The following is a 25,025-nucleotide window of genomic DNA, read 5'->3' on the forward strand; positions in this document are numbered from 1 at the left end:
GTTCAAACCCACCAGCGACTCCTCGGAAGTAAGGTTGGGCAATCCTACTTCTGTAGTGATACTGCCTCGGAAACCCAAGGAGGGGTCGCTATGAGTCAGGGCCGACTCAATGGCACATAACAACAACAGCCACTCCTCTGAAGGAAGGGTGTGCAATCAATTTCCATAGTGATATCGCCTTGGAAACCCAAGGAAGGGTCGCTATGAGTCGGATCCAACTCAATGGTAGTGAGTTGGGTTTTTTGGTAACCACACAGAGAAAGTGCTTGGTAAATGTTGGCCATTATTATTAATATTTTTATATCACTCTTTCCTTTATAAGCACTTTTCATTTCTTCATGTAATTGATACTCATTGTGCCTTTGTGAATGAGGTATTGAAAACAGAGATTACTACTCCATTTTATAAATGAAGAATCTGAAATTAAATTACACTAGTGAATGGAGGTGCTACTAACCAGACACAAGCAAAAAAGTAACATGACCATGATCGAGACCACTGTACTTGACTCAAGCCCCTCTTACCCTGCCTGGCCCTGAACACTTGTTCTGCTAGACTACATAAACAGCTCCAAATCCCTTGGGATCTATCCAGACCAAAAGATGATAGTGTCAGATAGGGATCTAGCAATCTTGGGATCAGTGACAGGACACAAGGAGGTAGCAATCCTTATAAAGCTTGTACTTAGGCAGGTAGACCAGACAGAAGATATGAAAACCAGGTGAGGTAATATCATCATTGGTGCAGAAAACTATATGCCATTATCTACAGAACTAGGAGATATGGGTTCTAACTCTAACTCTGACAACATCTTGTTGAATGACCTTGGGAAGTTACTCTGTATCTTTGGAACTCGGTTGTATGTCCAGGACAACATCAGGACTGTGGGGTTAGCCTTGCCCCATAAGCCTGAGGTCCCCATGGTTGCAGGGTATATGAGGAGTGCTCTGTCCCCCTCAGAAGCTGAGAAGTGGGCCAGCTTCTCACCCCCCCATGTGGCTGCTCATGCTCCAAAACCCCAGTCAAAAGGCATCTGTCACTAAAACAAGTGGCCTGCCATTCCAGCAGGGAGCAAGAGCTGGGAACAAATGGTGTTTTGTTTAAACAATTGTTTCCCACAGCAATTCCTTTCCTAGGATGGCTTTTTTAAAAATTATTATTATTGTGTGTGTTCACTAATTAGGTTAAGACACATAAATATTTTCAACGTACAGATAACATATGCTTACATCTGAGGGAATCAGCTGCCCTCAAACTGCCAACCCTGTTGAATCACCACCTGCCAGGGCTGGAGGAATCTGAGAACAAGAGGCAGCAGCATGAGCTCCTAAGAAGGGAAGGACTTGCAAATCAGAGGCAGGGCCAAAATGAGAAAGCAGGTTATCTTGGCTTTGAGTACAGTGTCGAGAGCTAGCCGGTAACTGTTACTAATATGAATGGTATTTGTCATTGTCAAACACAAATAATTGTAGAATGTTAGTAGTGAATATTACCACTGTTATTATTTAGGAACCAGATCTGTGTTTGAATCCTGACTTTCCACTTACTAGCTATGTGTCTCTCTTTAACTATTAATTTTCTCATTTATAAAATGGATGGATAATTTCTATCACCTTGGGAGGAATTTGAAAAATGAAAAATATATATTAAGTGACCTTAGTAAGCAACTGATCACTGTTAATTAATGTCTAAAAATAAGTAAGAAAAGACCCAGAAGAGAAAATAGTGTTGTGGTTAAGAGCACAGACGTAGAGCTGGATACAGCGGTTCTAAGCCAGCTCTACCATTTGTTAGCTGTATGGCCTTAAGCTACTTACTCAACCTCCTGGAGCCATCATTTCTTCATCTTCCAAATTGAAATGATAATGGTGATGATGGTGTTAAAACAAAAAACCAAACTCACTGCCATGTGGTCAGATCCAATTCACAGCGACCCCTCCTTGGGTTTCCGAGGCAGTATCACTATAGAATCTTCCTTCTGAGAAGTGGCTGGTAGGTTTGAACTGCCAGCCTTCTGGTTAGCAGTCAAATGCCTTAGGCACTACGCCACCAAAGCTCTGATAATGGTGATAGTACATACTTTAAAGGTTGTATAAAGATAGATGCACACAGTATTATTAAAGTCCTAGCAATTATTCTTTTTAAATTTGTCTCATTTCTGTTCAGTTTTCAAAGAAGTTTCACACCAGCCTCTCATTGTGGCCTAAGAATGTAGGAGGGCAAATATTATTTTCCCCACTTCACAGAGGAGCTAAGTGAGACTCAGAGAGGCCTACAGACTTGCTCAGATCACATAGTCAGGAGGTGGCAGCACTAGGATTTGAACCCAAGGATCCACCTATGAGTCCTGGGCTCTTCTCTACCTCTGACTAGCCATCCCAGGCCATAGGACAGAGTGAGGAGGGAGGGGGTTTCTGCCCCTCTTCCCAGCCCTACCTTCATGCCAGGCACTCCAGTGGCTAAAAGTGGACCTAGGGGGCTCATGAACCAGGAAGATGAGTGAGAACAGATAATGCTACATGGTTGGTTTCCAAAGTGGGCAAGGGAAGGAGAGGGCAATAACTTTAACTGGATTGATTTCACCTGTTGGGCCATTAACTTAATGCCTCCCACTTGGTTAGGAGCAAAGCCAAACCTGGCTGCAGCTACATGCAGCCTGCTGCCTCTGCTACAGAGAAGAGTGTTAGAGAAAAGAGAGAAGTCTAGGCCGAGGAGGCGGGTGGATGGGGCAGGGACTAGGGTGGGACAAACAAGGCACATAGGGTGCAAGTTAAGAAGGCACTCACTCTCAGGATTGAGCAAGTGCCTCCTTGAATTTTATGCCCTAAATGCCTCACTTGCCATACCCTGACCTTGAAGAGTGAAAAATCTCAGATTGGGGATCATTTCTCAGAAATGGGGTTGTGCACTGCCACACTGAAGGGAGACATAATGAATAAGTGAGAGGTGCTGAGATCATTCAGCAGCCTTTAGTGACCACTGTTCTGCAGACAAGGGGACACTCCCTCCCAACATCAAGATACACTGAGGTCACCATCCTTTTCCTTACCTACTCCCCCTCCATAGGCCAGCTGCATAGTCACACTTGGTCCAGCCCTACACCCTTACACAGGCTCCTCTGCCTTCCTTGCCTTCACCCCCGCCTTTCTCATCTCTGACTCTCCCAGGCTTCTACTTCCCCTTCTCTAACCAAGTTCTTCCTTAAACCCCACCCCTTTAGTTTCACAAGACACACAAGGTCTCTTCTTGTCCCTGAACCATTTTCTGTGTTCTGCTCTCATATCTCCAGGAGGAAAGACCTGTGTCATGTTTCCTTTGTGATTATGGAGGGCAACTTCTTTTCTTCAAGACTATTTCTACAGCTGAGAAAAGGAATTGGCTCTGCTGAGAGAAACTCAAGAATGGCTTCACACAGAAGGTGACGCTCAACCATGAGTGTACTCGGGCAGGAAGGATGGATTCCAGCAGAAGAGGGAAACCCAGAAGAGCCATGGAGCCTTGAAAAGGCCCAGCCTGGATGGCCAGGCAAGGAGTCACACTGCTGAGCCTATAGTGGGCAGGGCCAGATTGTGAAAGCCTGCTAGACCAAGGAAGGGACCTTGTTCTTTCTGTTGATGGCAGAAAGGAACCATTGAAGAATTTTGAGCAGGAGAGTGACATGTCTGAGTTTCAGAAGAGTCATCCTGGATGATATGTGGAGCTTGTATTGAAGGCGAGGAATGAGGCTGACACTGGGATCATGGACATGGGGTGGTGGTTAAGACTAGTGCAGTGGGAAGAAGGATACTGTGAGTGTTATTAGGAGGAAGAATGGACAAGATGTGGTGCTTGTCTGGATTGGGCACAGTGGGGGTTAGAGATGCTACACCCCATTCTCTGAGGATGGACAAGGTTAGAGAGGATCTCTGGATGTGGAGGTGCTTTATACATTGTGGAAGGGGCTATTGTCCACCTTCAGCACCAGCACAATGCTAGATACATGGTGGATGCTCAGTAAGTATTGGCTCAATAAATAAATGTGAAGGGGAGAAAAAAAAGTAAAGTTATCACCTTGGCCAGATCCTTGGTCTAAAATGGGAAATTTGGCTTCCCATCATGAACTTATATGCACCAGGACCAGAACTCAGCACTCAGCTCCTCCTATTTAGGGACCACATGCTATGGGAGGGATGCTTTCACACTTAATACCTCATTTAATCCCTACAATGGCCATTCTGGGTAGAGATTATCAGGAAACTGGGACTCAGCGAGCTTTGGCAACTGGCCCAAGGCCACCAGACCAGGGCTCCCTCACTCTATTCATGGCTCCTTATTTCTTTGAAGGCTGTAAACACTTCACCTTTGAGAAAGAACAAGAACAAATTCCTGGAAGTCATCTGCTGCACAATTTGATTGAAAAATGTTTGTTTAAGAAGATATCCTGTCATCTTCTCCTTTTTTCTTCATATTTCAGAGTCTTGGGCCATAGCTTTGAACTTAATCTACTGGAAAATATTGCCTGGCCACGTATCCTATTGCTCTGATCCAAAACCCAACTCTCAACCACAAATTATTTCCACTTCTTGTTAAGAATGTTCATTCATCACATCACATCCTCAGTTACTCCTCCCTGAAACATAAAAATTAGAAATTCAGAGTGCCAGAATTTCCCCTGGCCAGAACCCTTATTGTCAGATGAGAAAGCTGAGACCAAGAGAGGAAAAGGCACTGGCCCAGGGTCACAAAGACAGTTCGTGGCAGAGCTGGACTTGAACCCCAGTCCCCTAACTCTCTGTTCAGTATTCTTTCCACTGCCCTGTGAACTCTAAATGGAATCAGAAACCTCATGGAGTCACTTCTGCAGGTTGTGCCACTGTTTCCTTTGAGCGGATCATGTGTTGTTTGATTCCTGGTGGTCTGAGCTGTCCACTGGGCTCTCCAATCACTTTCTTTGGAAATAGAGAAAGAACTATGTAGCTGGACCACATGCTGATGCTGCAGTGTGAAAAGCCTGTGGAACAAGAAAAGAAAGTGAGAGAAAGGGAGTTGAGACATTGAAGAAAGAAAATGGCATGAGCCAAAGGTCAAGGAAACAAATGAACTCACACTTTTTATAAATCACATTTCCGAACATCTATCTTGTCAGGCACTGTGCTGGACAAGGTATAGGCTCAGAGCAGTTCAGACTCACAGTCTTTCTAACCAAGGTCTGACATTCAGTCTGTTATACCCAACTCTGTCTCATGCACAGGCTGTATGACTTTGAGTCTTTTCTCCTTTATGAACCTCAGTTTCCCAGCTATAAAATAAAACAAGTGTCACTCTGTTGTTGGAGGGATACATGGAATAATAGAACAGTAAGTAGCAAAAATCAAAAGGAAGAAAACCCCCTTGAGCCCACCTGCTGACTGAGGTCATGAACAGAAAATTCTGCTAATCAGAGAAGATGTGGGTTTTTCCGCATATCGATTATCTTCTCTATTCCAGGTACTGCATCTACCATTATTTCTAACCTGCACAGAATTATAAAAAATAAGGTGGTTCTACCAACCCTCATTTTATACTCAAGGAAACTAAGACCTCAAAAAAGGGGAAATAACTTATTTTGGAACACACAGCTAGGAATTTGACCCCAAGATTCCAAATGTCTCCTCTCTGCTCACTTTAGTACAAAGGCTTTAAGAAGCTCTGGAGTTGAGGTTCAGGCCAAGGTCTGTATGACCCATCACCAACCTTTGGAGAACTGAGATTAAGGACTGGAAAGAGGCAAGCCAGAAGAAGGCCCCAACTAGTCTGCAGGGGACTGGCCCAAAAGTCCTGGACAGTAAAGGACCAAGGTTCAAGTGAGTGGACAAGCTGAGAGTATCCAGGCCATGTTGAGGAATTTATAGAAGGAGCCATTGAGAAGGGCCTGCCTTCCTCCCTTAAGGGCCTCTAGGGGTGCCAGAAAGATCCAGAAGGAAGTTCCAGATCTTTTGTCAGAGGACAAGTTTCACCTGGTGGCTGTGGAGATAGAGAAGACATAATGGCCCATCAATGAGTATCCACTGGACGACATTTATGTCCTAAGCCCTTTGGAGGAGCTCTGGTAGCATAGTGCCTAAGGCACTTGACTGCTAACCAGAAGGCTGGCAGTTCAAACCCGCCAGCCACTCCTCGGAAGGAAGGTTGGGCAATCCTACTTCCATAGTGATACTGCCTCGGAAACCCAAGGAGGGGTCGCTATGAGTTGGGGCCGACTCAACGGCAAATAACAACAACAACAATAACAACAAAGCCCTTTGGTGGTTACACGAAAATATCTGGGGTCCTGCCCTCTTGGAGCCTTCACTCTCCTCCATAGGAGGAGCCCTAAACTCAGAGGAATGGAATAATTATTCTTCATAACAACCTCATTAAGCAGAGGTTGTCATCATCTTGTCAGATGAGGAAACAAGGCTCAGAGAGAGGAAGCAATTTGTCTCAAGTCACACAGATAATGAAGCACAGCCCTTCTAGTTCTTGCCTCTCTGAGTCATGTAACTTACACTCTTCATCCAGTTGTTCTCATTTTTAGAAGGAGAGGGGATGGAGGGACATGAGGGCCACCACTGCAAAGCTGCCGTGGCCTGACTGCATGAGATGCACTTCTGGAGCTTTTAAAACATACTGATCCCCGGGTCCTACCTACAAAGATTCTTATTTAGATAGTTTGGATAGGGCCCAGTAATCTGTATTTTTAGAGAAATTCTGACATAAATTCTAATTTGCAGTAGTGGCTGAAAGCCAGAAGCCCCACCTTGAAATACTCCTTGACTCCCACCTCCCTCACATAGCCCAGTGAATAGTGTGAAAAAGTCACCCTGCATGGTATGAGTTGGGGACTTAGTGTCTTATATTAAAGTCTGCAAGAATCTAAGATTTAATTACTATCTGGTTTACTAGGTGTAAGAGGCTATGATTCTGTGATTTTGCCCAAAGTTCTAGCTAAGCAGAGGATGGAGGTGGGCTCTGCAGGTTCCTGCTAAAGAGTGAAAAGGAGGCAGGCAGAATGAGCCTGGGCATGATGGAAAAGGCCTTGGATCTTTTCAACGCACTTGCTAATTTTTTATCTCATCTGACCCACATCTAGCACAGAAGCTGACATAGCACAGGTGTTCAATTAATATTATTAAGTAAATAATGCATTCATCAGGGTTACAAGTGTCAGAAACCCAGTTGAAATTTCTTCACTAAGAAGGAGGATACTGGGGTATCTCTCATGACTGGGGTGTAGCCCTAGGAACCACAGCAGCCAGGGCCTCAAATGCCCCCAGGCCTCTCTGTCACCCATCTCTGCCTCTCTTTCTATATTGGCATCATTCAGTCACAGCAAGCATGGTTTTCTGCCATATGGCAGGTAACGTGACCAGCTACACTTCTGCCCTCACATTAACAACACCCACTATCAGAAAGGACATAGGAGTCTCTTCCTTTCATTTCAGTTTGAAAAGTCCCAAGGAAACCCTGTGATTGGGCCAGCTGAGTTGCAGACCCACGTCTATATCAGTCAGCTCTGGCCAGGTGACAGGATTACATAGCATAGATACTCTTAGTAGAGAAGAACTGTTCTAAGTCAGGTTGTTGTTGTTGTTGTTATGGGCTGTCGAGTCGGCCCCGACTCATAGCGACCCCTCCTTGGGTTTCCGAGGCAGTATCACTACGGAAGTAGATTGCCCAACCTTCCTTCCGAGGAGTGGCTGGTGGGTTTGAACCGCCAGCCGTCTGGTTACCAGGCAAGTGTCTTAGCCACTATGCTACCAGAGCTCCCTTTTTACCAAAAACAGTCTATGAAAAAGTCAATTTTACATTTGTCACATTATCTTATTTGACCTTCAAAATAACTATGATTAGGGATAGTAGGACACAGATGGATTTACTTTTTTGACAGGTGAAAGCACTGAGCTGTTCAGTGGGGCACAAGGATCACAGCTAGGTTCCAGAGCTGGGACTAGAACTCATGTCTTCTGATGCCCAGTCACATATTTGATGAGAAAATGAACAACCATAAGTGTCAGGACTTTACATAAATTATTATGTTTAATTCCTACAACTACCCTATAGGTATTATTTTCACTCCTATTTTATGAATGAAGAATTTGAAGGGCCTGAGTTGTTATATAAGGAGCTCTCATGGTGTAGTGGTTAAGGCATTTGGCTGCTAAGCAAAAGATTGGTGGTTCAAACCCACTAGCCACTCCACAGAAGAAAGATGAGGCAATCTACTTCAAAGATTTGCAGCCTTAGAAACCCAATGGAGGTCACTATGAGTCAGAATCAACTCAATGGTAGTAAGTTTGGTTTGGAGTTCTTATATGGCTTGCTCAAAATTATAAATCTCAGAAGTGGCAAGCCCAGGACTGTGTCCACAATGTCTCTCATGTGAAAACCTAAGCTATTTCCTCTGCCACACACTGCCAAGTGGCCAAAATACCAGTGTAATTTGGGAAATGCCAGGAAGTTCCTCAACTCAAAATCCTCTCCCCTATTTTCCATTTACAAATGTATGACATTCCTTCCAATTAAAATTATAATTCTTTGAGCCCAGGTCTGCTCCTGTTCAACTACAGATATACAAGGGGAAGGGTAGCCAGTCTAACTGAGTGGTTCTCAAAGTGTGGTCCCTGGACCAGCAGCATCACGTGGGAACTTGTTAGAAATGCAACTTCTAGGGCCCCTCTATAGACCTTGTGGTAATTAAGGTTGTCTGTCAACTTGGTCCATGATTTTGAGCAGCTTGGCAGCTGTAGTTATTCCCCACAATGAGACTGGACATGGTGTAATTACCTCCATGGTGGAATGTGCTATGAGCAGTTAAGCAGCTGAAGGGGAGTTGCCTTCGTGGTGTGTCCTGTTTCCAGTATATAGAAAGGATCCTGCATTTAGCCTGTCAGTCATCTCCACTTCCTGAACTTGAACCAATGGCCTGCTGTCTAGACCCCTGCAATAGCCCCTATTTGTCTTCCACATCCAACCTCTCCTCTCTTGCACATACCTCCTTCTTGCAGCTGTAATTGGCCCTGGCACTTTCTGACCAAATCCTCCTCTTCTAACACCCTTTGGTAACTCCCCATTAACTTTATATTCAAGGCCAGGATCCATGGCTCAGCACCCCTCTCTACCAGAACTCTGATCCCCTGGACTGGTGCACATGAGACAGAGACTAGCTAGCTAGTCACCAAATCCATTTCACTCTCCTTCTGGGAATACATCTAGATGATGCTACCCAGACTCCCTTGAAATTAGATGTGTCCATGTGACTAAGTTCTAGCGAATGAAATATAGTGATATGAGTCACTTCCATGTCTGGCCCATAAAAACTTCCTGCATGATCCTCCATACTCTCTTTCCCCATCTCTTTCTCCATGTCAATGCTGAGAGTGATGTTGGAAGCCAAGTGGAAAATTGTAGAGACTCTGTTAGCCTGGGTTACTGAATAATGGTGATGATGGAGCACCCATCTTCATCCCACCTTATGTGAGTAAGAAATTAACATCTATTATGTGAAGCCATTGACCTTTTAGGGTTTTATCTATTACAGCAAATAGTGTTAAGTAGACAAGACTTGGTCATTCCATCTCCTTTGGAGACCTCAAAAGAGCCTTGTCACATCTCTCTGTTTCCTCTGCCTTATCCTCCTGTCCAATCCAAATCAGCCTTCAAGGCTAGTTCCAGGTTCTCCTTCCTCTACAGCAGTTTCCATAACTCTCCATGTCTCCATGTCTTAGGCCAAGTGGAGGAACAGCGAATCCCTACCTGACCTCTCTGCACCTTGCAATAGGTAACATTTACTGAGGGCTATGTGCCAGGTTCTGTACTAAAACTTCACAATCATTATCTCTTTTAATCCTTGTAACCACATGAAGTTAGTCTACTTTTCTCCCTGTTTTAGAAACGAATCCTTTTAGAGATGAAAGTATTGATGACTTCTCCCAGGAAATGTAACTAGTAGATGGCAAAGTTAAAATTCTAACTCAGGAAGACTGGCTCCAGAGGCCCGTACTTAACTTATCTGTGACACCACACTGCCACTACATCCCCTATTACTATTCTCACACCCAAGAAGAATTTCTCCTATGGTGGGATTTCTAAATGCAAATTAAATAGAATGTGATCTGTTCATTAGAGAGCATGATTGATACTGAGCAGATCCTAGTTGGCTGTAACCCGGTGAAGGGTAGGAATCTGCTACAGGGGATCTCCAGGAGAGATGAAGAGGAAGGCAGGCGGCTGTTTCTGATGTCGTTAGGACACTTAGTTAGAGGGGCCTGGGGATTTGTAACTCCAGCAGTGGACAGTCAAGGTGATTGAAAAGGGAAAGCGGGCTGTGTGAGTGACCGTGCTCGAGTGACAGAAAAAGAAAGGCTGCTTCTCTTGAGCAAAAGCATGAAGAAACCTAATGCTGGATTTGCTTTGTGAAGTTCAGGTTTTACAACTATACACTAAAAGCTGTAAAAGCACCTTTATTATTGACATTCCTGAAGGAAAAATAACTGTGTTATGGCAAGTATGAAACTCTCTAGCCCCTAACCTCTTCTTCCCCATCGAAGCAATTGTTTCTATAATCCCATTTTTACTAACATGAGATTTCTTAGGAATGCAACCTTCCCATTCCAGTGAAACACAGCACACAACTGGGGTCTGTTGAGATATCAGTGTCCGCTGCACTGAGCTCCCTGCAGGCAAGAGCAGGCCCTCCATCGCTGGAGCTTCAGAGATCAGCACAGAGCCTGGCACAGAGCAGGTGCCCAATGGTTGTCTGCTAAATGTTGCCTCTGCCACTACCCGTCACCTCCCCTGAGAACCCATTCTTTATTTCTCTTCTGTGTCATACAGTTTTGCAAATGTAATATTAATAGCTGGTTTGACCCACCCTGATCTGTTTGCTGCAAATAAACCAACATGCCCAGAGCCCATATTCATATGAAATCACTACCCCACACCTTCACATGTCCCCACCCATTGCCATTACAAAACACTCAGCAGTCCAAAGAGGACTGAGTTCAAACCCCAGCACTACTACTCCGTAGCTCAATGGTCTTGAGTAAATCATGCAGCCTCTCTAATCCTCAATTTGTCCATCTGTAAAATGAGTGTGATAAAAATACCTAGTGCACAGGGTTGTTGTGAAGATTAAATGAGATAATGCAAAGAACCTGGAAGACTACCTGACCTGTAAGCATTAAATAGATGAGGGTTGTTGTTTAGCACTGTCTTTTGTTCACAAATGTCCTGAGAAAGAAGCAGAGATGGTCCCAATACTATTGTACTGAAGAGGAAACTGAGGTTCAGAGAGCCTAGGTGGCATGCCTTGGATCACACAAATTCCATAGGCCCTACCAGCTTCCTTCCTGCTTCAAGACAGAGTGGGTCCTGGAAGCTCACTAAAGGCAGGAAATAGTACATTGAGGGGAGGGCAGGTGGCTTTCTTGGTGGCCAAAGGCTTGGAAGAGCCAGACCCTGTGACCTGTACCTGCTTCTTGACTCAGTTTCTCTCAAAAAGCCACTACCACACTGTGGAAACAGTATGGCAATTCCTTAAAGAGTTGGAATTAGAAATACCATTAGACCCAGCCATTCCATTACTAGGTATATATCCTAAAGAAGTGAGAGCCAGGACAAGAACAGATATATACACACCCATGTTCATTGCAGCACTATTTATAATAGCCAAAATATGGAAATAACCTAACTGTACATCAACTGAAGAATGGATAACCAAACTATCATACATACACACAATGGAATACTACACTAAAGAATAATGTAGAATATGCAAAACACCACATAACGTGGATGAACTTGGAGGACATTATGCTGAGTGAAATAAGTCAATCACAGGACAAATATTGTATTAGTCTGTTACTGTAAAAAGTCAAGGAAAGGTTTATATATGGAAGGAAATTTTCTTTGTTGGTTACCAGGGGTGGGAGGAAAGAAGAGGGAACACTGTTAGTAAAGGTAGAGACAAGTATTAGTTTGGGAGAAGAGAAGGGCAATGTACCAAATGTGAGTGATCAACATGATGGAATTGAGGAAGAGAAAGACATAGAGAGGTGCATGGGAGGTACAGACAACAAAGACAAACACGTTTGCACATGCAATACTGCATTGTCAGTGAAGGCAAACATGGGTATATGGGTGGATAGATGGATGGACAGGCTGAACTATTAGGTATGTCTATACAGGGGGGAGTGTATCCAAGACCATGTAGAGGGTTGACAGACAATGTTTCTTCAAGTGTATTGGCATGTTCTGTAAGAATTCCTAAGTATATAGTAGAGCTGACAAGGGACAAGGTTGTAGTCACTTCTTGGCCACAGCCAGCTACCCAGAGAGAGCAAGTAGTTGGACCTGTGGGTTCAGGATCATAGTCACAGGGAACATCAATCTCAATTGGCATAACATACTACACAAAACATTGTTCCACATCCTACTTTGGCAAGCAGTGACTGGGATCTTAAAAGCTTGCAAGCAGCCATCTAGATGCAACGATGGGTCTCTCCTCATCCAGAGAAAAGAAGAATGAAGAAAACCAAAGATTCATGGAAACAACTAGTCCAAGTGACTGGTACACCATCTGATCTACGGCCTATATGACTATGAGACCAGAAGAACTAGACGGTGCCTGTCTACCACTGTCAACCACTTGGAGGGGGATCTATGTAGGAGATCCTGGATAGAGTGGTAGAATAATGTGGAACAAAACTCAAAATCATTTAAAAAGAGAGAGAGAGAGAGATACCAGGTTTGCTAGTCTGATAGAATGTGACGGAACCCCTGAGACTATGGCCCCTAGCTACCCTTCAGGTCTGGAATTGAGCCCACTCCTGTGGCTTCCAGCCAAACAAAAGACAAGCAATATGAGCTGAACTTTTACATTAGGTAGATAACACTCCTTAGAGAGAACAATGATGGGAGAATAGAAGGTCTGTGTATGCACAGAGAGACAGCTCAGGGGGGCAAGAGTGCATGGAGGGAAGGACACAGGGAAGAGGTAGCTATGGGGAGGAAGAGGGAGGGGAGCTGTTGCATTGTGGGAAATTGCAGTCAATGTCATGAGACAGAGTGTGTGTGAGCTGCTGTATGGAAAGTGAATTTGCTCTGTAAACGTTCACCTAAATCACAGTTTAAAAAAAAAAAAAAAAAAATGACCACATCAGCAGCAGGATGATAACCCCTGCTCTGGCCACCATCTTGTACTAAGAGGGGGAAGCACTGGACTGTATATTCTATTCCACAAGTCAGCAGCTGTATGACTTTGGAAAAGTCATTTCTCCTCCCTGAGCCTCCATTTTCTTACCTATCCCTAGAAATAATAATACCTGCTTTGCAGAATTATTCAAGGATCCAATGGATTATTGCACTTAAAGTACCTAGCACAGCACCTGGTTATCACAGGTACATTCAATAAACAGAAGCAGTATGATAATGATGGTGGTGGCAATGATATTGTTGTTGATGATGATATAAAATTTCTCCTCAGCACAGTGGACCAAGGCTTCAGCCAGATTTGGGGCCCATCCTGGAAAAGAACTGAGCATTTTTATCCTAGTGGGTCAGGGAACACTACTGGAAACTAGGGTGGATCCCAGTGCCACCGGTTGTTATTGGGCCCAAACCTTGCCCTGCCTTCACCTCCCTCCTTCAAGTCCCTGACTAAAGGAAAAGCCCAGGAAAACAACTAGAGTATAGATGGCTCGGTCACAGCGATTTTTCATGGAGGTTTTGTTCCCAAGGCCAGCGCAGAGAACTGGACTGATCCTTGGAGGGCTCCTTTACCTGAGCAAGTATGGTCAGAACCTAAGTAGGCCCAATTGATTATTCCAGCCCATAACCAGACTCAGGAGCCAAGATGAAAAGGTTCCCATTGGCTAAAGATGGGATATTTTGAAAATAATTGAAACATATCACATTTATTTAAATCTATGAGTTCTTAATGATACAAAATAATATCATTGGTCACCTTTGGATAATGGTAGGAAACCAACTCATTATTTTAGGAACTAAAAATAAATGGAAAGAATCAAGTACTTATCTTGCCTTTGCTATATAAACTATGCTCAGAGCAAGAAAATAGTTTGAAAGGATATTACTTCTTATAGAATTCTAGCTAACAAAGAAAAAAATTATAAAATTACAGTTATCACTATTGTGAAAATGCTGAAGAAATATTGCATCTAAGCAATGATCATCAGTGGCTGTTAACAACAAAGAGAGATGACAATTACATATTTCGTGCCTCCTGGTAAAAAGTTTACACCATCACTTCTAAACATTCTTACCAAAAATTCAAACCTGAATCTGATGAAGCCTCTAGATTTAACTATTGATTTACAGGAAATCCAGGAAACGGGGGAGCTCTGGTGGCATAATGCCTAAGGCAAAGGCATTTGACTGCTAACCAGAAGGCTGGAGGTTCAAACCCACCAGCCACCCCTTGGAAGGAAGGTTGGGCAATCTATTTCTGTAGTGATACTGCCTCAGAAACCCAAGGAGGGGTCGCTATGAGTCAGATCTGACTCAACAGCACGTAACAACAACACAATAATAACAGGGAACAGGAGAACATACCAAACAACACCATGAGGATGTAACCAACAAAGTTCAGATATGGGAAATAGGATGAATAACTCAATTTATTCAAGAAATATACAGCTGGGGAAAAAGAAGATGGGAGGGTCAGGTACGTATAAATTAAGGAAGATTTAAAAGACACTATCAACCAACTGTCATATATGATACTTATTTGAATCCTGAATCAAACAAATTATAAAACAAATTAAATTATGAGTTAGCCTATAAAATTAGAATACTAATTTTATATTTGATGATTAAGGGAGCTTTGTTATTTTTTTAGGTATGCTAATAATAATATAGTTATGCATTTTTAGTGAAATCTTATTTTTATCTATGTAATGATATGCTGTCCGGGTTTTGGTTCAAAATAATCTGGGAGTAGTATAGGGTGGGAAGACTAGATGAAGGGCAAATGAAATAAGAATGACCATGGTTTGATACTTGTGGAAGCTGGGTGATAGGTATGTGGGGTTCTTTATATTATCCTCTCTACTTTTGTATGAGCTTGAATTTTCCATAATAAACTTTCTGAAAGAGCAAAGGCAAAATAAAGCTATTTCCAAACAATAACAACAAAGAACGTATAGAAGTAGGCGGTAACTGCAATTGTTCAGATGAGAGGATGGTGATGATATTAAGAGAGAGCAAGAGAAGTGGTTTAGGGGGAGCAATGATGAACTGACTTTGGACATATTGATCTTGAGGTACCATTCACCCTCCTTTAAACATCCATACAGAAATCAGTGCATCTTGGAAAGATCATTTCTGAGTCATTTAAGAAAAATGTCAAAACTAAACACACAAATAAGTTCCAACAGAGTCATGAGATCCCCATCCTTTCTACCTCCTTTCTAGGAAAGTGGTTGTTTATCTCTCCCCTGTGTTTCCTGTCTGTAAGCCAGTCTCATAGTGTAGTAAGCAACTCCCCTAGTTCCACTGTGACTCAAATGTGACAGCATTTGATACCTTGGAAACCATCAGAAGAGGGCAGAGACATTGGTAGGGAGCAGGTGGGCTACTCAGAGTAAATTATTCACCCCACCTGACAGAGGTAAACTGAGGTTTAGAGAGATGAAACAGCCCAGCAAGCACAGAGCTCATGCACCTGAGAAAGCAGGGACTAGAAAGGCAGAGGAACTTGGAACTGAGCCCAGTCCTGCATTCCCTGGTTGTTGATATTGGTAAGTTGTTCATCTCTGGAAGCCTTTGGTTCTTCATCTGCAAGGTAGGGACAGCAGTCATACATGCATCACACAGCAACATGTAAGTAAACATGGTTTGTAAACTGCTGAGTACACTTCAAGAATTAGTTATTCCTGGGTGATTGTTATTTACTATTTAGAAAATTCAAGCTTGGTGCCTCCAAACTAGACCCATTCCACCACATTCTCACCAAGAGCAGATATTACCTGAGCACCTACTCAATGCCAAGCATGAGTCTCCTCTCCTTTCTTCCTGGTCTTATGTGACATTCCAGCAATAACCTCCCTGCCTAATGCTCATGGAGCCTCTAGTAGAGTTTGAGGTTTTTAGGACCTGGGTCAGAGAGTCCCTGCGTAGGAAGCATTTTAAACTGGGAGCCCATTGAAGCCCTTTTTCACCCCAAGCCTTTGGTCACCCTATGGAAAATTTGTAGCTCCTGGCAGCACAGAAAATTCAAATCTAAGGGAAATAACACCTGCTGGAAATCAGCACTTGAGACTGTTCTACCTCCCCCATTTCAGCTCATGCGAAATGGAGCCCTTCCTCCTAAGCCTATTTCAGGGAGGCCTCACCAGTCACCTAAATGTCCAGGCAGAAGCCAAGGGATCGATTCTGATGATCAGTCTCCCATGACTCACAAGGATCCATCCTTATTTACTGACCATTTGCCATGTGCCAGGCACTCTTCTATTGTTGAGAACACATCAGTGAACAAAATTGACAACATCCTTGCCCTTGTGGAGCTTACATTGTCATGAGGGAAGACAGACAATAAACATAATAAATAAAGTCAATTATGTTGAATGTTAGAAAGTACAGAAGGAAAAAGAACAGAGTAATAGGAATTAGGGTGCTGGGTGGGAAGATGCCACGTCCACACTGAGAACTATCTCTGTATCTTCACTCCCCTGGCCCAGTGAAGAAGCCTCCTTACTGCCCTCCCTGCCTTTACCCAGCCCCCTCCAATCCATCTTGGAGTCGGGTTCATCTTGCTTGGTCACAGATCTGACCATGTCACTCCTTGTGAAAAATCCTCTGAGGACTTTCCATTGACTACAAATTCCTCTAGGACCTGGACATGCATACCACTCACCTGCTTAGCCTCATTGCCTACCATACTAGGGAATGCACCCTCCCTGCAGAGATGTCAGCCTCACTGGATCCTGACTTCTTCAACAATTACCTCTAGTCCAGCTCTCCTCTCCTTATTGATAAAGGATAAGAGAGCCTAGGAACTCAGGTCTCTGCTCCCTGAAGAGGCAGCAAAAAGAACAGGGCCCATAGCCTCTGCTTTATGTTTGGTTTCCTAGAAACAGACTGAGATGAAGAATTGGGTTAAGAAGACCTGTTGGGAAGTGCTCTCAGGAGTCACACCTGTAACTGGGCAGAGGGACAAGATCTCGACAATTAATTGCAACCAATGTCTCAACTGATCAACAATAAACAAGGAGTTTGGAGTTGAGACAGCCCCTCAGAATTGTCCTGAATTGAAGCAAGAGGCTGGGCTTTTATATCCCTGCATTAGCAAGTCCCTGGCCATGGCCATCCCTTGAGAGAAGGCAAACCTTTGGATGAGGCAGTTTCTTCCTACAGCCAAGGGCAATTTCCGGGAGCTAAGCCCCTTTCCAGCACCTGGGGGATGCTGCATCAGCCCTGCACAGGAGGTCTGGGCAAAGCACCAGTATCCACCATGGCCTCTGACAGACCTGAGTTTGAAATTTGCTTCTGTCACTTACAGCAGGGATAATAATAGTCTCTGCCTTTTACGGGGTGCTGGGAGTCTTAAATAAGAGAGAACTGTTGGGATCAAAATGGCTGCTTGAACTTTAATGCTTATCTTCTCTCCCTCTCTGTGTCCCTTACCCTGAAAATAACAGGAAAAGAAGAGATATAAACCCCCAAGGACAAGAAAGAAAGAAAAGGGTCATTAATGGATGAAAGTCATTAACGGACAAAGACTAAGGGGATGAAAGAATGAATGGTACCTGTTTTGCAGAGGGGAGGAAGCCACAAGACAACCTAAGCTCTCAGGCTCAACCATCACTAAATGAAAACTCTCAGAAAAGCCACACTCTAGTCTCTAGCGATGTTATGAACTGAGTAGGTCATATTATGTCTGGCAGGCTGTTCCTCAGAATGCCCGTAAACATCTTCTCCAGTTAATTTGTCTGCTTCCCCAAGAACTATTGCTTATTCCCAAACCTGTTTTTGCCAGTTGTACTTGCTTTTGTAATTATGTGATTCGATTTAATATTAATAAACCAATAAAATATGATTGTGAGATGGGAGTTGTTTTTATGAAAACCAAGTTGAATGCCTTGAAAGACTCAAGAAAGGCAGATTGCTAAAAAGGAAAAAAAAAACTTCAAATGCGTTACAGACAAGCAATTCTAACAGATTGGGAGGAAATCATACAAATCTAGGCGGGATCTGTATTCAGGCTGTTTCATAAATGTCTACGTTCTAGCTGCATCATAAAGAACCTGAATCTGGAAATGAGAGACTGCTTTACGTGTATGGTTTATACAAGAATCAGCTTGTAAAATTCCAGTGAACAGACCCATATTCAAAGAAAAGGAAAAAATGTGTAGATTTCAGGTAAAATATAAAATGTTATGATACGTGTTTCATTTTTTTCATGATTCCTTGCTTGAAACAATTTTGTTGATTAACCAAACTTGCACTGATCTCTACTGAGCCAGGTAAGACATGCAGAAAGGTGTGCCAAGGAGAAGAAAGGCATCTGCCTCACAGAGCTAGGATGGGGATGAGATTTGGAAGCAAAAAAAAAAAAAAAAAGGCTTAAAACAGGAAGATTAACTGAGAGTCTGCTTTTGGAACTGTCGGACGTTCAGCCCTCTTCCCTACTCTCTAAAGAATATGGCTGTGGGGAGCGGTCCTCAGACCTAACCTATTTGCCAGGTTAAGGGCTTTATATAAACTCAACAACCCCAGAACGTATTATTCTTATTAGTCCTAATTTACAGATAGGAAACATAGGGGTTATATAACTTGCCCAAAGTCTTACAAATAGCAGGTAGCAGAGCTGAGATTCGAATCCAGATAGTCTGGCTCCAGAATATGTACTCTTAACTACATCCACCCTGCCTTCCTAGAGAAACAAGCATGATCCCAGAAGAAAAAAGAGCTCCCCTCTTTCATATTTATGAGTCCTCTTTAAAAAAAAAAAAGGCACTCTGGTGACTCAGTGGTTAAAGTATTCAGCTGCGAATCTAAAGGTTGGCCGTTTGAATGCACCAGCCACTCCATGAGAGGAAGATGAGGCAGTCTGCTTCTATAAAGATTTATAGGGCAATTCTACTTTGTCGTACAGGGTCACTATGAGTTAGAATCAACTCGATGAGAAGGGTTTCCAACCAAAAGCCAGGCCCTGCCTGGTCTACCTAAGGGGAAACTGGCCCCACCTGCCTTCACAAGATATCCAATACCAGTCAACTTCTTGGATCCTTATCTTTAACTAAGGATAAAAGCCAAGGACCATTAAGCACTAGAGAAGCATGAAGAAGGGACATATAGACAGGAAGAGAAACAATAAAGCAAACAAAACAGGGAAACTGGAGGAGACAGAGATAATTCAGAGAACAGGAGGAAAAAAAATCACTAATTAATATCTTCAGAGAGATAAGAGTTTGCATCTATGTTATAAGGGGGGAAAAGGAACAGAGAATAAAAAACTCTCGGAAATTAAAAACATGATGGCTGAAATAAAACAGTCAATAGAAGGACTGGCACATAGATTAAAGGAAACAACTAGAGATAGAACAAAAAGACAAAGACAAGGGAGATAGGAGAGAAGAGAAAAGAAGCCTGGAAAACTGGTCCTGGAAATCCCAGACCCAACTCCTAAGAGCTCAGAGGAAACAGAGAAGGAGATTATTAACTAAACCAGAAAAGAAGGTGTCCCTGCACCATAGGACACAAGCTTCCAGATTGAAAAGGGCCACCCAGGGCCCAGAACAATGAATGACAAAAGCTGCCACCTTGTCACATCATTGTAAAATTCCAGAACTCCAAGAATAAACAGAAGATCCTCAAAAAGTCGAAAGGGGGGAGTTACATATAGAAGGGAACTAGAATCCCAAGGCATAACTAGAGTTAACAGTGTTAGCAGACTTAACAGCATTCACTCTAGATGCAGGAGATGCTGAAGCAGTCTAACCCAGAATTCTATGCTTTGCTGAATTAACGATCAAGTGTGAGGTCAGAATACAGATAAATCCACATGTACGAGTATTCCTCTTCCTGCTCAATTTCTTAGGAAGCCATTGGGGTTTCCAAACAAAGGACTAAACCAATAGAGACGAACAGAGGTCCAAGAAACAGGGGTATGGGGAGAGAGAGCTTGGAAGACAGGGCCCCTGCAAACACCTGGGCAGTGAAAACTGAGAGGAACACCTCTGGGAAAAGGAAGCAGAAATATAGAATATTAACCATGACAGAGCTTTTGTGGGGAAGGTATGGGATGACAGGTGGGTGGCAGTTCTGATAGAGCTTTTGGGAAAATGAAAAACATTTCCTTAATAGCAATGCTGATCACTGAATTACCTGAAAACAATTTTTCAGCTATACTGGACAGGCATGTAGTTGGAAGACAGCTAATTCCTTATTTATTCCAAACAGGGAGGCAATAGATAATGTCTGAAGTTGGTAAATTAGTAGCAGTATAAGCATATTATTTCAGAATACATACGTGAAGACACAGGTGACAACCGCTAAAATGGTTGCCACTGGGGTGCAGAACTGGGAGGATGAGTTGGGTAGGACAGGGGACGGCCCTTTTTCACTAAAAATCCTTTCGATTTGCATCTGGCCTATACTTCAGACTTCTGAAGCATCTTCATGTATCTTCTCTAACACCAGGTTGAAGAACCCCCTACTGCAGAGACAGGAAACTGGGGCCCAGAGGTGGTAGTGACCTCTCAAGGTCACACAGCAAGGCCTGGACCCCCAGTACTTGTTCCGGAGACGCCCCCTCCACCTGCCTCCTACACACCTACACTGGGCAACAAGGACCGACTACAAGTCCATGAGGGCGCGGGGCGCCTCGCCCTCCCCGCTACCGACGCCCGAGACTGTGTCGTCAGGCCCCGCCAAGTGCCGCCGATCTCAGTCCCGCAACGATGGTGTGGTCACGGCGAGACCTCAGCAGGCCACTGTCCCTGCACCACCCTCCGAATCCACACTGTCCTTGGGAGGACACGCAGAGAAGCCACGCGCGATACGGCAGCGCCCCCTGCTGGACTTCGGCGCTAAGCTCTCGGCCCGCCCCCAGCCGTCCTGGGAAAAGAGATTCGGACCCTGCTCGCGCGGCTCTTTAGTGCAGACTCCCGCCCCGGCTGGACCAACTATGACCTGCCTAGGACTGTGGATACTGTAAGGGCAGAGGAGCCTTCCCTGGAATCACAGAACGCCATCAGCCGCCGGGCCTTCCTTGTTGGACGTTAGAGAAGGCGTGACCTCTCTACAAAGGGGGCAGCGAGGGTAGTGACCTGCCCAAGGTCACATAACATGTCGGTGACGCAATCGAGCCTGGAATCCAGGCCTCCTGTGGGACCTCCCTGGAACTCAAACCTGGTTTTTAGAGCTCCTCAGACTCGTCTGTTGAGCTTTAAGAAAGAGTCGCGGATGAGGGGAAGGAATTGGGGTCCCACTTCGTTTGCACCGACCCCTGGGTGACCATGGACCTTTTCCTTTCTCCTGGCGTCGGTTCAACCTGGGCGCAAATGGCCTCCAAGGGTCCTTTCCGCGCCGGGTCCAGGGCAGCGTTCCGCGCTTTGCGATCGCTCACAGGAGGCGCCAACAGCGGCCGCGGCTGACCCCTGCTGGCAGAAGGAAGAGTCGCCGTGTCCCGGACTGCCGTGGCCCTCACCGACCGCGCGACCCCTCAGCCTGGGTGAAATGCCTTTTGCCCACTGTGGAATCCAGTCTGTAGACGAAATACTGTGCGCTGTGCCCACACCGGGAGAATTGACTGAGAGAAGGCCCAGACCAACCTAAGAGCCCTAAGTACCCTTCTTTTCTGCAGGTTTCAGATGAAAAGAGACCTCTATGGTGCTTCCATAAGGAACTCTGGCGGTGTAGTTGGTTAAGGCGTTTGGCTGGTAACCATAGAGGTCGGGAATTCAAACTCACCAGCCGCTCTGCGCATAAAATATGGAGCAATCTGATTTCGTAAAGAATTACAGCGTTGGAAACCCAGCGGGGTTCACTATGAATAGGAATCGACTGGATGGCAGTGGGTGTAGTTCGGACTTTTTTATGGTGCATCCACGAGGAAGACAAGCATCAGAATTCTCACTCAGTAAGAGTACTGCAACGCCATGCTTAAAATCATGGACTCTGGAGCCTGATTGCCTGGGTTTGAGTCCTGGTTTTGTCCCTTTCCACTTATGTGACCTTGGCAATTTCCCAAACTCTCTGTCTCAACTTTTGCCACCATAAAGTGGGGATAATACCTAATCATTGACACTTTACATATGTGAACTCTTAACAACCTTATGAAGTAGGTACAAATAAGATTTCCATTTAACAATGATAAAACGCAGGCACAGAGAGCCACACAAGAAATTATTGGAGCTAGAACAAAAATCCAGGTAATTTGGCTCCAGACTTCCTTGTTCTCAACTGCCATGTACTATACTGGGATGATAAGAGTACGCACATTATAGGGTTTTTGTGAGGATTTTATGAGTTGATACATGAAGGGAAAATGGTGCCTGACACTAGTAAGCACTGGGTAAGTGTTATTGTGATTGTCCAAAGAGCACCTACTGTGTGCCAGACACTGCTCCAGGCAATTTGGATGTAGCACTGAGCCAACTGGCCCAGTCCTTGCTCTCTTGAAGCTCCAAATTCCACACTCACTGCTGTTGAGTTAATCCAACACATAGTGGCCCCTCCTTGGGTTTCCAAGGTGGTATCACTACAGTAATAGATTGCTCAATCTTCCTTCCAAGGAGTGGCTGGTGGGTTTGAACCTACAGCCTTCTGGTTAGCAGTCAAATACCTTAGGCACTACGCCACCAGAGCTCCCTCTTGAAGCTGCCAGCATAAAAGACAGCTAGACCTTTAACATGCTAGAGGAACGGTAAGGGTGCTCCAACACAGGCTCACAGGGACCCAGACCCACACAGAGCCGACAACTTGGGGACTGACTGGGAAAAGTGCTAAAGATGGCCAGGAGTCTAGTTCAGGGGGAAAAAAAAAAAAAAAAAACAGAGGAGGAAACAAATACCTCAGGCTGAGACCAAGTAAGGTGCTCAGAGGAGGCAGCATCTGGGCTGAGCCTTGAAAGATGAGATATTTGCCAAGCAGAGGTTAGTTGATGAAAAGACATCACTGCTTGTTGTTATTAGGTGCCGTCAAGTCATCTCTGACTCATAGTGACCCTATGCACAGCAGACGAAACACCACCCGGTCCTAAGCCAGCTCCATAATTCTTGCTATATGTGAGCCCATCAACGCTGCCACCATGTCAATCCATCTCATTGAGGGCCTTCCCCTCTTTCATTGACCCTCCACCTTACCAAGCATGACATCTTTCTCCAGGGAACGATCCCTTCTGACAACATGACCAAAGTAGGTGAGACGAAGTCTGGACATTCTCACCTCCAAGAAGCATTCTGGCTGTACTTCCTCTAGGACAGACCTGTTAGTTCTTTTAGCAGTCCATGGCACTTTCAGCATTCTTTGCCAGCACCACAACTAAAAATTATCAATTCTTTCATCTTCCTTATTCATTGTCCAGCTCTCACATGCATATGAGGCAATTGAAAATACTATGGCTTCTGTCAGGCACACCTTAGTCCTCAAGGGAACATCTTTGCTCTTCAGCACTTGAAAGAAGTCTTTGCAGCTGATTTGTCCAGTGCTGTACGTCATCTGAGGTCCTGACTGCTGCTTCCATTGATGTCGATTGTAGAACCAAGCAATGTGAAGTCTTCTGACAATTTCAATCTTTTCTCCATTTATCATGATGTTGTTTATAGGACCAGTTGTGAGGACTTTTGTTTTCTTTATGTTGAGGTATAATCCATACTGCAGTGTGTATTCTTCAATCTTCATCAGTAAGTTCTTCAAGTCATCCTAACTTTCAGCAAGCAAAGTTGTGTCTTCAGTGTATCACAGGTTGTTAATGATTCTTCCTCCAATCTTGATGCCACATTCTTCTTCATATAGTCCAGCTTCTTGAATTATTTGCTCAGCATACAGATTGAATAAGTATGGTGAAAGGATACAACCGTGACTCACTCCCTTCTTGATTTTAAAACATGCAGTGTCCCCTTTTTCTGTTTGAATGACAGCCTCCTTGTCTATGTACAGGTTCCTCATGAGTACAATTAAGTGTTCTGGAATTCCCATTCTTCTCAATGTTATCCACAGTTTGTTATGATGTACACAATCAAATGCTTTTGCACAGTTAATAAAACACAAGTAAACATCTTTCTGGTGTTCTTTGCTTTCAGTCAAGATCCATCTGACATTAGCAATGATATCCCTCATTCCACGTCCTCTTCTGAATCCAGCTTGCACCTCTGGAAGTTCTCTGTCAATGTACTGCTGCAACTGTTTTGAATGGTCTTCAGTAAGATTTTACTTGCATGCCATATTAATGATATTGTTTGATTATTTCCACATTCAGAGAGATCACTTTTTTTTTTGAATGGGTACAAATATGGATCTCTTCCAGTCAGTTGGTCAGGTAGCTGTCTTCCAAATCTCTAGGAGTAACCAAGTGACTGCCTTCAACAAGGCATCTGTTTGTTGAAACATCTCAATGATTATTCCGTCAATTCCTGGAGCCTTGTTCTTCACCAATTCTTTCAGTGCAGCTTCAACTTCTTCCTACAGTACCATTGATTCTTGAACATATGCCACCTCCTGAAATGGATGAAGATCAACCAGTTCTTTTTGGTACAGTGACTCTGTGTATTCCTTCCATTTTCTTTTGGTGTTTCCTGCTTCATTCAATATTTTCTCCATAGAATCTTTCAATATTGCAACTCGAGGCTTAAATTTTTTCATCAGTTCTTTCAGCTTGAAAAAGGCTGAGCATGTTCTTCGCTTTTGGTTTTCTAACTCCAGGTCTTTTCACATTTCATTATAGTAATTGGCTTTGTCTGCTCGAGATGCTCTTTGAAATCTTCTGTTCAGCTCTTTTATCTTGTCATTTCTTCTATTTGCTTTAGCTACTCTTCACTCAAGGGCAAGTTTCAGAGTCTCTT

The sequence above is a fragment of the Orycteropus afer genome, unplaced genomic scaffold (genome assembly GCF_000298275.1).
Source record: "Orycteropus afer afer isolate SDZICR_OR568_19922 unplaced genomic scaffold, OryAfe1.0 scaffold00145, whole genome shotgun sequence".
Lineage (NCBI taxonomy): Eukaryota > Metazoa > Chordata > Mammalia > Tubulidentata > Orycteropodidae > Orycteropus > Orycteropus afer.